The 13,497-nt window shown below is 34.1% G+C and overlaps 1 long non-coding RNA gene across 2 annotated transcripts in view; it reads right to left on the bottom strand.

The window, feature by feature from the left end:
• Window positions 1–13,497, bottom strand: part of LOC128579120 (uncharacterized) — a 38,917-nt gene that overhangs the window by 7,254 nt on the left and 18,166 nt on the right. The window contains exons 3-5 of one of the 2 annotated variants that reach the window (XR_008378050.1): window positions 9,890–9,943; window positions 9,208–9,276; window positions 7,680–7,745 (exon numbers count right to left, since the gene is read on the bottom strand). This is a non-coding gene — a long non-coding RNA (uncharacterized LOC128579120). The remainder of the gene's footprint in view (window positions 1–7,679; window positions 7,746–9,207; window positions 9,277–9,889; window positions 9,944–13,497) is intronic. The other variant, XR_008378051.1, reaches the window with a different exon arrangement.

The following is a 13,497-nucleotide window of genomic DNA, read 5'->3' as shown; positions in this document are numbered from 1 at the left end:
TTTCACCTGAAAATTTTTTAACCCTTCCCCCTTTCTCTTGCCATCCAAAATCAAAAGGCACAGCAGCCCCAATTCCAGAATTAGCTTCATCTTCTCCATCTCATGATCATAACCTCAATTGAGTTTTTATTTTCTCCCACCTAAATTATTCTAGCTCTTGCCTTTGTGACCAATAAAAATCTTTTCAGTTCATTCTTCACTTTTTTGACTTTTTTTCCCCCCTAAATTACAAACCTCACATTATTTTCCTGGAAAGCATATTATTGACAGGATAATGTTCAAATCTATCAGTGAGGTACATACAGGCTGCTTTGTATCCTCTCCTCCCCATCCTTCTTGTTTTCATTCCTTTTCCAATTATTCTCCTCATTAGTCCACATTAGCTATAGCCATGGCAGCAACCAAATACAACACGTTTCCACAATTATATACTTTTGGGATGTGAACATGCATTCATTCTTTTCACCCAGAATACATTTATCTCCCTCTTCAACCCAGCCTGCTTGCCTGCTCATTTTCACAATGCAACTCCAAGAAGGTCTCCACAGGTTCTCCTTATTGTTGGGCAAGTCACTCCTTTCCCTTTCTCCTACTTCAAAACATACTCGTTTGCAACACTCTGTTATTCACACATTGTAACCATTTGGGGGGCTGACTCTTCCCTCCAGCTATGCAGTCAGATAACTGGGTTTGTCTTACATTTATTTTTTCAAAATCTAGCCAAGTGGCCCACAATAAGTGTTCAACAGATACTATTGAAACAATTGATGAACTGCATGGAGAATTATAATGAAAAATATCTGGGTTAGTCCAATATGTTAACAAAAACAAATAATACATCTCAGAATGAGATTTACAAAGTGGGAAATGCATAGGAAGTTAAAGCACAATGTTTCCACTTATACTGATTGTAGGCAAGAACTGAAGCAAATAAAGATTTGGTGTGGATTCATAAGTATCAAAGATAAATGTAAATTTATTTGAGTAAGATTAAAACCAACAAATACATTTAACCTCAGAGGAGAAAATTGAGACAAGTAGAGAGAGGACTGTGTAAAAATTGTACTGATCAGTAGTTCATATTCACAAAGCTACAGCAGAAAGGCCTAGGAATTATTAGAAGGGAAAATTTTCAGCATTTCAGTGTTAAGCACTGGAATAAGTAGTTCAGAAAAGTTGTAGAATTTATTTGGAAGATGATCAAGATTTTATTCAAGAAGCCTGAAATTAAAGACTCCTTTAATAGAAAACGTATTTCTGATTCTACAGCTATAAAACATAAGAAAAAAGTCTGTTAATAAACTGCATGATGCCAATGGATCATATTGTACATCATTATAAAAATAAACTTTTAAAAAACTGACTAAATATGAATTTAAAAATTGAAGAATGCACATATATTTCTTCTGGGGGTAAACTTAAAATGGAAATGACTGATTTTTAAAATACTGAAATAGAATTATGTAAAAGTGACTGCTTTTTGGACAATATAAAAGCCTCTTTGTTGGAGTGATATGAAGTTATTAAAAATTGATCCTAGGTCTTATCCACTTCTGATGTTTATTATTCTCTTAGTCCATCTTCATCATTTCCCGATAATAACTGATTGAGTATTTTCTCTCTAATATTTTTTGTCTCTGATTCAGATTAAGTTTTCCATTTTTCATGGGATATTTGGGGTCCATTGTCTTTTAATGTGTACTAATAAAATATCAAAGGTCAGGTTTTGAATGGTGGTAGTTTCCACGATGAAGACTGTGCATGTATGTAGGCAACAATCCTCTGGTCATTCATCCTCCACCCTTATTACTAGATGTGGCTTAAAATAATGGACAAAGCTCAGAGTTTATGCAACAGGTTATTAGCTGCCATCTTTTTATTTTGGATTAATTGCTATTCCAGAATATAGACTCAAATGGTCCTTATCATTCTTACACGTGAAATATAAAATCTGATTAGAGGGATTAAGTTTTATCACATAACTAGTTTTGATTCTGGAAAATTGTTCATGGAGGAGGATAAAACTCACTTATAAATTCTCATTTGGGCCAAATGATTTAGTAAAGAGTGCTGAATGGTTACCTGATTTTATTAATGTCTAAAGTATGGCCCCTGTCACCATAGAAGATGATACTTTGATTATAAGATGTGAGTTTTATGTATATGAATATAAATGATGTCAATAATAACTGGAACTGCTTCTTCAATGAAATTTCTCAGTATATTACATGCCCAAATCAAACCAGATTTTCAGAAAAATAAAACTTTGCTAGTGATTTGGGGTACTAGAATGTTGGGTGTTTTTGTTTATTTTTGAAGAGAAAGTATTCTCTCTTTTTCAAGAAATGAGCATTTATTTCTGAATTAAAATCTTGTTATAATAAATATAATAGCTTCTACTCAGTCTATTTTTGTTATAAGCTGATACAGTTTTACATTTACATTACACAAAAAGGCTAATTTATTTCCTCAAGGTGACTATCTTGGGTATATTTCTGATGTCTCAGGTGCCTCCTCAGAGTCTCTCCTGTTGTTCACTGAACCCACCTCAGATGCCCCTCATTGGGTGAGGGTGAGGCCAGGGCCCTTAAGAAGCAGGCAAGTGAAGACTCTGGTTGGTGAAGAAATCGGAAGAAATGTGGAAGATAAATTCTGTCACTCCTTCTGCTCCCTCCCTCCTACAAATTGTTTTTGTTTTTTTGTAGAGACAGAGTCTCACTGTACCGCCCTCGGGTAGAGTGCCGTGGCATCTCACGGCTCACAGCAACCTCTAACTCTTGGGCTTACGCGATTCTCTTGCCTCAGCCTCCCGAGTAGCTGGGACTACAGGCACCCGCCACAACGCCCGGCTATTTTTTCTTTTTGTTGCAGTTTGGCCGGGGCCGGGTTTGAACCCGCCACCCTTGGCATATGGGGCTGGCGCTCTACTCACTGAGCCACAGGCGCCGCCCAGCCTACAAATTGTTTTAAGCTTTTCCTACACAGTCCCTTTGCAGCTCCCTTTCCAGCTGAGCAGCGCACCTGTCTGCTGAGGCTCCCTGCACAGTAGCAGCCAGAGTGGACACCGTCCTGGAAACACATCCCAGGAACTATTTCCTGTCATTTCCAGCCTCATTTCTTTCTGAGTTCATTCTCTGTGTCCTTGATTTGTACAAGTACCTCTCCCATAAAGCTTTGTTTATGTGATTGTTTGTTTTCAAAAAAAAAAAAAAATAGGGTTGAGACAGCTAGTTTTGCTCTTGTTGCAGAGACGGATAGTTCTCCACCAAAATGTGTGCTGTGCTCTCTCTTCAGGGGTCTAGAGCTGTCACTGCAAGCAGCAAACCAGCTGGAGATTCCATTTCTTCACTATCTCCTTTTGCATCAAAATGTGACCAATTACTTAGTCCCACCACTGGCATCTGAGCAGAAACAATAGGACACCTCTTAGCTTAAGCCTTTTAAAGGTCATTAGGCTTTTTCCCAGGTTCTCTTTCTCCTTCTCTCATCTGCCTCTGCTCTTACCCACCACACTCCATTGCTTCATGTAGTAATAACTGCAATAATAAATATAATTACGATTTATTGTGTTTTCTAGGTGCTAGGCACATTACTCCAATTTTCTCACAAGTAGCTCGAGGAGATAGGTACTCTTTTAACCCTCATATTGCAAATAAGACAACCAAGATTACAGCTGCAAATATGTGAACCTGGGATTCCTAGCCTAGGTGGTCTGACTTGAAAGCCTCTGTTTCTACCTAATATGATATGCTGCTTCCCAGAGCAGTTCAATTTAGTAGGGAATTTTTAAGGAAGACTAAGTACATATAGTCCATAAATTAAGAAATACACTCTGGGATTAAAGTTTATTTTATCTTAGAAAAATGTAAGCTCCAAAACAGATGCATTACACTGACCAAAATGATAAACCACAGAGAGGCAAGCTTTATAATTAAAATAGTTTTCTGAGAGAGCCTAAGGTGAGGTTTATTGAGGGACAGTAAACTATTATCCATTTATAAAGCATTCTATCAATTTCATGGATTTTTGTGGTTATTAAAAATTATATAAGAATTAGAATTTATTATGGTTAATGGCCAAATCTTGAGAAAATTATAACTAGAGAACCTGGCTTCATTTATAGTAATATTGATCACTTGATCTCCTTTTTTTTCTTTCCAAAGCTTACATTAATAAAACACTAGAATTTAATTTCTTTTGTTTCTTTCTTTATTTCCATCTCTATCCACTACTCTCTAGATTTTGGACTGTAACCTGTTTTCCTAATTATTAAATGTTTGATGAGGCCATATGATGATGCAATACATATGGCTATACTAATAAGCTGCACCAATGATAACCATGCTCACTTTGCAAGAGGACTACCATTATAAAAATTAAAATATAAACAGAGATTTTAAATGCCTTCATTAGGCTAAACTTGGTAGCTCTCTTGTTGCCTCTCCATTTTTCATGAGATTCTTGAGCGGGGGTCGGAATAAGGCTCAGTACTCACTCTACAAAGATAAAATCATTCTATATTCATTTTGCACGGAAGAATACTCAATAATTCATGAATAGTTTTCTGATTGAAACTATTTTCATCTTTTTGCTAAATCATATCATTTTACTTCCATATATAAGTTTGTTTTGTTGTTAAAGTTATACTACAGTGGATGAGTATTGTAAGCATTGCATTATTTAATTAATGCTTATGTTCATTATTCACACGGGAAGTAAACAATATTAAAAAAGCAAACAGATTATTTTAATGAGGCTTTTTATACTACACCTTTTTTGCTTTTGAGGTTATGGCTGAATGAGTGGTTTGAACAAGTTAACCGTTTATTCAAAGCCTTCGTAAAGTTTTCTGTCATTAGAAATAAAATTTTTAAAAAGTGAAATTCTTTCTTTATTTTTCTTTTTATTAAGACATATACACATATATCATGAAAACATTTATGCATTTCTGGGGTACAATGTGTTCATTTTTTATATAATTTGGAATGCTTACATCAAACTAATTAATATAGCTTTCACCTCATTTACTTAATTATTGTGTTAAGACATTTGTGTTCTATACTTGATAGATTTGACTTGTTCCCTTGCGATACACTTCATAGGTGTGTTCCCCCCATTTACCCACCCTCTATCAAACCTCTCCCATCTCCTCCCATCTTTTTCCTCTTCCCTCTTTCATCCAGGGCTATAGTTGTGATTTATCTTTCATAAGGAAGTGTGACTAATTATAAATTGGTTTAATAAAGGTACTGAGTACATTGGATACCTTTTCTTCTATTCTTGAGATACTTTACTAAGAAAGATATGTTCCAGCTCCATACATGTAAACATAAAAGAGGTAAAGTCTCCATCCTTTTTTAAGGCTGCATAGTATTCCATGGTATACATATACCACAATTTATTAATCCATTCATGGGTTAATGTGTACTTGGGCCTCTTCCATGACTTGGCAATTCTGAATTGAGCTGCAATGAATAATTTGGTGCAAATATCTTTGTTGCAAAGTGATTTTTGGTCTTTTGGATATATAGAGGAATATATCCTAATAGAGGAATTATGGGATCAAATGGCAGGTCTACTTTTAGATCCTTGAGTGTTCTCCAAACTTCTTCTGAAAGGAACGTATTAGGTTTCATTCCACCAGCAGTGAAGAAGTATTCCCTTTTCTCCAAATCCACACCAATATCTGTAATTTTGGGATTTTGTTATGTGGGCTACTCTTACTGGACTTAGATGATGTCTCAAAGTTGTTTTGATTTGCTTTTCTCTGATGATTAAAGATGAGTAGCATTTTTTCATGTGTCTGTAGACCATGTGCCTGTCTTCTTCAGAGAAGCTTCTATTTAAGTCTCTTGTCCACAATGAAATGGGATCATTTGTTCTTTTCTTATTAATAAGTTTGAATTCTCTGGGGATTCTGGTTATTAAATCTTTGTCAGAAACATAACCTGAAAATATCTTTTCCCATTCTGAGGGCTGTCTGTTTGCTTTAGTTACCATGTTCTTGGCAGTGCAGAAGTTTTTTAGTTTGATCAGATCCCAGTGGTGTATTTTTTGGTGTTGCTTCAGTTGCCCCAGGGGTTTTCTTCATAAAGTATACTCCCAGGCCAATTTCTTGAAGTGTTTCCCCTGCACTCACTCCGAGAATCTTTATAGTTTCATGTCTTAAGTTTAAGTCTTTTATCCAGTGAGAGTCAGTTTTTGTTAGAGGTGAAAGGTGTGGGTCCAGTTTCAGTGTTCTACAAGTCGCCAGCCAATTTACCCAGCACTATTTGTTAAATAGGAAATCTTTCCCCCAAATTATATTTTTGATAGGCTTATCAAAGATCAAATGACAATAAGTGTCTGGGTTCATCTTTTGGTTCTCAATTCTTTTCCATACATCTACCTCTCTATTTTTTGTGCCAGTACCATGCTGTTTTGATCACTATAGATTTATAGTATAGTCTGAAGCATAAAAAGTCAAATTCATAGAAGGAGTAGAGAGTGAAATTGTGGTTTCTAACATCTGGGGATGGAAGGGTGTGAGAAAATTTTGATCAAAGTGTACAAAATTTCAATTAAATAAGAGGAATTAAGTTCTGGAGATCTATCATACAGTGTGCTAACTATACTTAAAAATAGTATATCATATACTTGAAACTTGCTAAGAGAATAGATTTTTAAATGTTCTCATCACAAAAAAATGGTAAGTTAATGGTGGATATGTTAATTACCTTGATTTAATTATTCCTCAATATATATATTTATCAAAGCATCCCATTATACTCCATACATATGCAATTTAAAAAGAAGAAACTTTGCCAGCTGTTTCCTTTGGTAAAAAGTACATATTAATGCAATGTAAAATGAAAAACAATTTTTTAATATACTGACTTTATAACCACATAATTTTAGAGAAAAAATATTCCCTAAAACATGTTTAATGCTTTTGAGTGTATGTCAAAAGTGATACTAAGTTTTCTGAGCAATATTGAACATAGTGGAAACGGTGGATCTCATCCACCTAACAATGAGACTGAGTTCGTCCCATGGATGGTGGCAGTGGATACAAGAAAAAATTCTCAAACTGCAAAGACTTTACAAGATGGATTTATTCTGTAATAGTGGGGCGTAACCCTGAAAAAATATTCTGGAGTCACAGAAAACTGCTTCCAGGTTTGCTTTACAGGTGACATACCTGTGTTCTTGGGACCGGATATTTTCAATTCTCCTTGCATGAATTGCCCTGCTTATTCTCTATGGCCTAGAACTTTTTTAGAAATGACCATGAAGGTCAAAGACATATAAGACAATAAAAATATTTTGTCAGTGAAAAGATACTTTGTGATTTACTAAATGCATTAAACCAAAATTATGATAAACTTAGCCATTTTGCCCTTTTCTTTATCAATAAGAGCTCAGGCCTTATTGCTTTTGTCAATCTGCATAAAATTTTAGAACATGCCTCTCAGATAATGTAACAAGTTCTATATGTGTTTCTTATTAAAAATAGAAAAAAATACACCTTAATTTCCCAAACATGTCCCTGAAAACTGAGTCAGTCCTAACATGAGGAGATTTCATATTAGCTACAAAAAGCTCTATATTTCTTAGAGAATTCAATCATCTCTTCTCTCAATCAAGGTTCTTCATAAACCAGTCCCACACAAACTTTCTAGCAAAATTAGACTACTTACTGTTCTACAGTGCTGTTGCTCAACTTTGTTTTGAAGATATCGCTCACTGACACTGTTCCCAGGCATCTAGCAAAAGATAAACAAAGTAGTCTATACTGGGGAATATTCACTCCAGACATCAGAGAAGCTCTACTAAAATGTTTTCAAGAGCAGTAACTAGCACACAGTGCAATGAGGGGAAGGCGAGAGATTGGTACATATCTGTAAAGTAAACATAAATTAAGGACATAATTTTCCCTGTTTACTAATACTTATTTTTACATAAAGCTTTTTTCTCCTATCACTGCATCAAAATCCTAGTCATCCTAAAATGTCATTCTCTCTATGAATATAATTAAAAACCTTTCCAGATGGAAGCAATCACTCCCATCTCAGTTACCATGAAACTAACGCATGCCTCTGTTCATGCCATTTTACAACAACTACAATGTTCATTTTTTCACTAGAATTATTCAGTTTATGAGCATACTTTCTATTTGTTTCTAGACTGTCAAGGATAGGGCTTCATTCTGATTCATTTTTGTATCTTTCAGAACATCTGGCATAGTAACTTAAACATAGAAGATGTCAGTAATATTTGATATAATATTTGAACAAATGGAAAGACACATAGACTAACCATTATTAGGACTACCTATAGCTAAATCTATGGTTTTATTAAATATTGTCTGAAATTTTGTATCACTTTTGTCATGGCTTATTATAAAAAAATACCTACATATATATACACATATACATATACATAGGTACATAACATATACATACATATGTATATAACATATATACACACACATATACATACATATATAATTATACACATATATATAAAATTCTGTCTCCTTTACCATATTATAAGCATTTTGAGAACAGGAATCCTTTGTCATTCATCTGGAATCTTTATTGCCTCTAGGGGGAAAAAGCATTATATCACACCTGGTAGGAGTTAATTGTTGTTAGAATAAATAAATGAATGGATGCTATAAATTACAGAGCTTCTTCTCCATGAGGCATTTCATCAATAGATTTTGTTAAACCAGGAACACAACTTTTCCATATACCATGCACATTACAGTTGCCTCCCTTGCGTAACAAGCAGAAGTTCTAAAATCATGAAGTATATAAAATACTGAGAAGGTAAGTTGAATCAGAAGTGTTGGGGCCAATTGAAATGCTTCACTGATACTAAAATAGGTAAGTGTATCTGAAAGATACAAGGTGTATTATACAAGGACTGAGAAGATAAATTAAACTGACAACTCCTGTTCCTCTAGTGTTTCTCTACTACCAGATGAAACAAATAATAATCTAGGTGTTTTTCAGGCAAAAGTTTTTGCTCCTATACTAAATGAGATGAAGCTTTTATGATCTGAAATTAACCAGTTTCCTCTCTTGCTTTGATCCATCTTGTAGGTCTGGCTCTTTTAAGACTCATAACACTGGCTTGTACAGCTGTTCAATACATGTTTATTAAAAGAATAGTCATGATAGATTATTCTAAGAAGAAGTTATCTGGAGAATACTGACATACCTTATCACAGAATTGTCCCAGGTAGCAAATCACAATCTACAGCACTCTTCTCAATCCTTTTCACTTATCCTGTCTTCCAATGACACAAAATAAGTGGAAACTCCATAGTTGACCAAGTCCCTACACTGACCACCTCAAGTTGACCTAATTTTCATAGACTAGGCATGCAACATATATACGTATCAGTTCGGTAGGTCTAGTCCCTTATATTGACCACCTTAATATGTTGACCAGTTTGTTATAGTCCCTTGGTGGTCATCTTACAGAGTTTCTACTGGATTCTTTTCTCTTTTTTAGTGGACAGACTCTGCTGGTTCGTCTTATGCCATTGTTCATGTTTTTAATTTGCCCTGTATTCCTTGCCCACAAATGTTTATGTATTGAAATTATAACCATCCTCTAAGTCCCAGTTCAAATCTTTCACATGTGAGCGCTCACTAAAAAAAAAAAAAAAGAAAGAAAGAAAGAAAAACTCTACTATGTTTCTTATTTCATCTCACCCTATTTTTTGGCAGAGATTTTATAAGGCAAAGACTATATCTTGACTATATCTCTATGCCTTATATGTAGCCCTAACGAGCAAGCTATTCATTGTAGGATTTCAATACATATTCTTATGAAGTCTTTTCCCACCAAGGCTTATATAAATAGCACAAACTTGATTAACCAAATGTATACTTACATTAAAGTGAGGTAGATTGTAATGAGAAGCTATGTTTCTGGATCAACTCTCCCACTGGAAACAATAAAAAAAAATGCTGGATAAAATATTTCTTTTTAAAATTGTCTGAAAAGAATTGAAAGTATATAAAGATAGTTGGAACTGCTAGGGGAAATATTTGGGGGGGATGGGAATCTGAATGCAGTGAGAGAAACCAAACATCAAAGCAACGTAAGTGCATTTTCCTATAGTCATTTGTTTACATTACACATTTTATCTTTGATCAATCAACCTAACAGAATAAGGGAACAAGGTTCTGCCTGAGATTTCATTAAAAAAAAATGGACACCAAACATTAAGCTTTTCTCTTTCTCCAATCCCAAGTGAATACAAAGAATATAAAGAAGACTTTCTTGGTAGAAGTACAGTGTTTAGGAAGAAAGAAAAAAAAAGAAGGATAGAAGTGAAAAACAACATGGTCCCTGAGAAGTTGTAGCACAGCTCTAGCCTTCTTATTATGTAGGTATAACCTGCAAATTTTATTCTATTAACTTAGATTGAAGTAATCAGTTACTGGTAATGTCCTAGGCTTCTTAAGAAAAAATGGAAAATACTCTGTAGAAGGATACTTTCTCAGGGAAATTCCTATGATAATAGTTGAATAAAAATGATCAGCACACAGTCAAAGATAACCAGACATACAAGAAACAAAGCCTCATTAGTAAGAACCAGCAAAAATCAACTGAAACAGACTTCAGATGTTAGTATCACAAGACATCAATTATAAAACAACTATGTCTCCAAGTTTTAACAAAATAAAGTCTTCAAAATGCTTGCAGGAAACAATTAACAATCACATACTAAGTTCAAACAAAGAAACAAATGTCTAAAAGTAAACATCGCAAGAATTAAAATCAAATCCATACTGCATATCACAAAAAGAGACTGATATAATGACCTGGAAGATAAATAAAGATAAATTACTTGCAATGCAGCTCAAAAAGACAAAAATTTCCCAGAAGAGGACTATGGATTGGATTGATGTGACACCCAAGCAATCCATTTGTTCCAGCTCCCCACTCTGCCATTTATCACCCCTCTTTGTGTGTCTCCATGGCCATCCTCCCCTGACCTCACTATAATTTTATTTACCCTTCCCCTGCCTTTGATTTTTTTTGACACATGCATTAAATTCACCAGAAACCTGAAAAAAAAAAAAAAAGAAAGAAAGATATGACAAGGAAGGGTATAAAATATTTGAAGAAACATTTAATGTAGGTTTAATTTGAAGCTTAGAAGGAAATAAGAGAATGTAAAAGGGGATACATTTGAAAAAACAATGCTTGAAAATTTTCTAAAATATATTAATGACATCAATAAACAATTTCAGAAAGCATAACAATCTAGGCAGAAAAAAGTAAAAAGATATTGACGTCTCTAGGCATCATCCTAAAACTGTGGAAAAATAAAGATAATGAGAAAAATATTATGAGCAATGAGAGAATAGCAGTTATGTTAACAGATGACTTCTTGATTGCAATAATGGATGACAGATAACAGTAGAATGATATTTTTTGATGAGCTGAAAGAAGTGACTGCCAACTCAAAATTCTATACCCAGAGAAAATATATATTTCCCAAATGAGGGAAAAATAGAGATTTTTTTCAAATAAGCAGACACTAAGATACATTTCTAACATAAGACTCTAAATATATGAATTTCTTAGAATACACTTCAAGCAGAAGGAAAAATAATTCTAAAATGCAAGATTAAGATTCAGGAAGAAATAAATAACAAAGAATGCTGTAAACATTGAGCAAATATAAACCTACCTTTACTGTATAAAAGAGAATAATGTCTAGTGGTGTTAAATTAAAATGCTAGGCAGCAATACATTAGGAGAGAGATAAATGAATTGAAAATATTCTGAAGTAATATCTTGGAAGAAAGTAAAGGATTTGACTCACTTTAGTCATTGATATGAACCAGTGTTGTAATCCTAGGCTAACTACTAACAGAAGAGAAAAAAGTATGTCCCTCCCAAACTAGCAGAGAAAAACATGGAATGATGGAGTATTAAAGGGCAGAAAAAGCAAGACAGACATACATGGCAAAAGAAGAAATAAATACTATAATTATATCTATATAAATTAAAAAACAGACTATATTAATATTTCAAGGGATATAGATATAGGTGGAGAAATATTAAAAAAAAAACAATGAAATAAGGAATAAAATGCAAATAATCTTCCTAACTCCAGAGAAAAAGAAGAGGTGGTGACGACGGCAAAGGGACAATGATAGAAATGGGGCTTCTAGAAGGTTGAGAGGGTTTATATCTTGTGGGTGGTGCTGATGTAGGTAACTGAGTATTAACTGTTTATATTTACATAGGAATTTTATACATTTTACTAAAAATTATTTCTACATTATTTTATAATATTTGTTTAAAAAATTTAGTAAGTTATGGATCAGAATATGTATATGTGTATATGTACAAAAGAAAATCTATGAGAATGTGAAAACTATCCTTTCCTTCATAATCCAGGAAAACTATATCTAGGGACACTGGCAGTCCTCCTCACTGGAGGGCTAGTCAAACTCTGAATAAAGTTTGTCCTAATTTGAGATAAAGTGGGCAAATAAAACTATGTATATAGATGTATAATTTCATGTCTTGAAAGAGATGTGTTTATTCTGAGATTTTTATCCTTCCTAGATTTTGGATTGAGTATTTTATAATGTCCTTTCTGTTATAAAATGGTGATGATAGTAGGTGGCAGGTTACTATGTAGTGTCCTTACTAAAAAAACAAAACCAGAAGAGGTCGGTCTGCTAGCTCTTATAATAGACCACTGAGGAATAAGAGCCTATAATTCTCTAATCTACACATACCAGTGAAGTGATTCTGTGGTTATTTCAGGGGAAAGCTGCTTTGGATAAAAATGTGACTTGGGTATTGTAGAGTGAATGTTTGTGTTCCCCTAAAATTCATATGTTGAAATTCTAAACCCCAATTTGATAACATTGAAAAGTAAGCCCATTAGGAGATACTTAGGTCATAAAAATAAAGACCTCAAGAATCAAACTAGTGACCTAATATTAACAGACGTAAAAGTTTTCTCTCTCACTTTCTACTGTAGAGTGAGGATACAGTGAGAAGATGGCTAAATGGAAACCAGGAAGCAGTCCCTCGTCAGACACCTGATTTGCTAGGTGCCTGTACTATGAGAAATAAATGTCTGCTATTTAAAACAACCAGTTGGTTGCTGGTATTCTGTTATAGAAGCTCTAAGAGAGTAAGACAGATATGAACTAAAAGAACTTCATTCAGAAAGAAGGGAGCCAAACATGGAATGTGGGATCATTTTGTAATATGCTATATTAAATGTGAAAACAGTAAGGGTAAGAGCCAAGGGAAGAAAATAGGGCTCTGGGAAACTTCATATAGACATGCAGGAAGTTATATCTAGGGCCCCAGAGGATAGATGGCTTCATTTTCTGTATTAGTGCTCGCATATGACATTTTATGCTGCTTATGGATATACATTTTCATTTCTGGAGGCTGTGCGTTATGTAGTCTCCATAATTAAATATGTCTCTTGTATAAATATCTGAATCAGTTCAA

The sequence above is a fragment of the Nycticebus coucang genome, chromosome Y (assembly GCF_027406575.1).
Source record: "Nycticebus coucang isolate mNycCou1 chromosome Y, mNycCou1.pri, whole genome shotgun sequence".
Classification (NCBI taxonomy): domain Eukaryota; kingdom Metazoa; phylum Chordata; class Mammalia; order Primates; family Lorisidae; genus Nycticebus; species Nycticebus coucang.
Note: the sequence above shows the minus strand (reverse complement) of the source record. Positions and strands in the feature narration are given on the sequence as shown.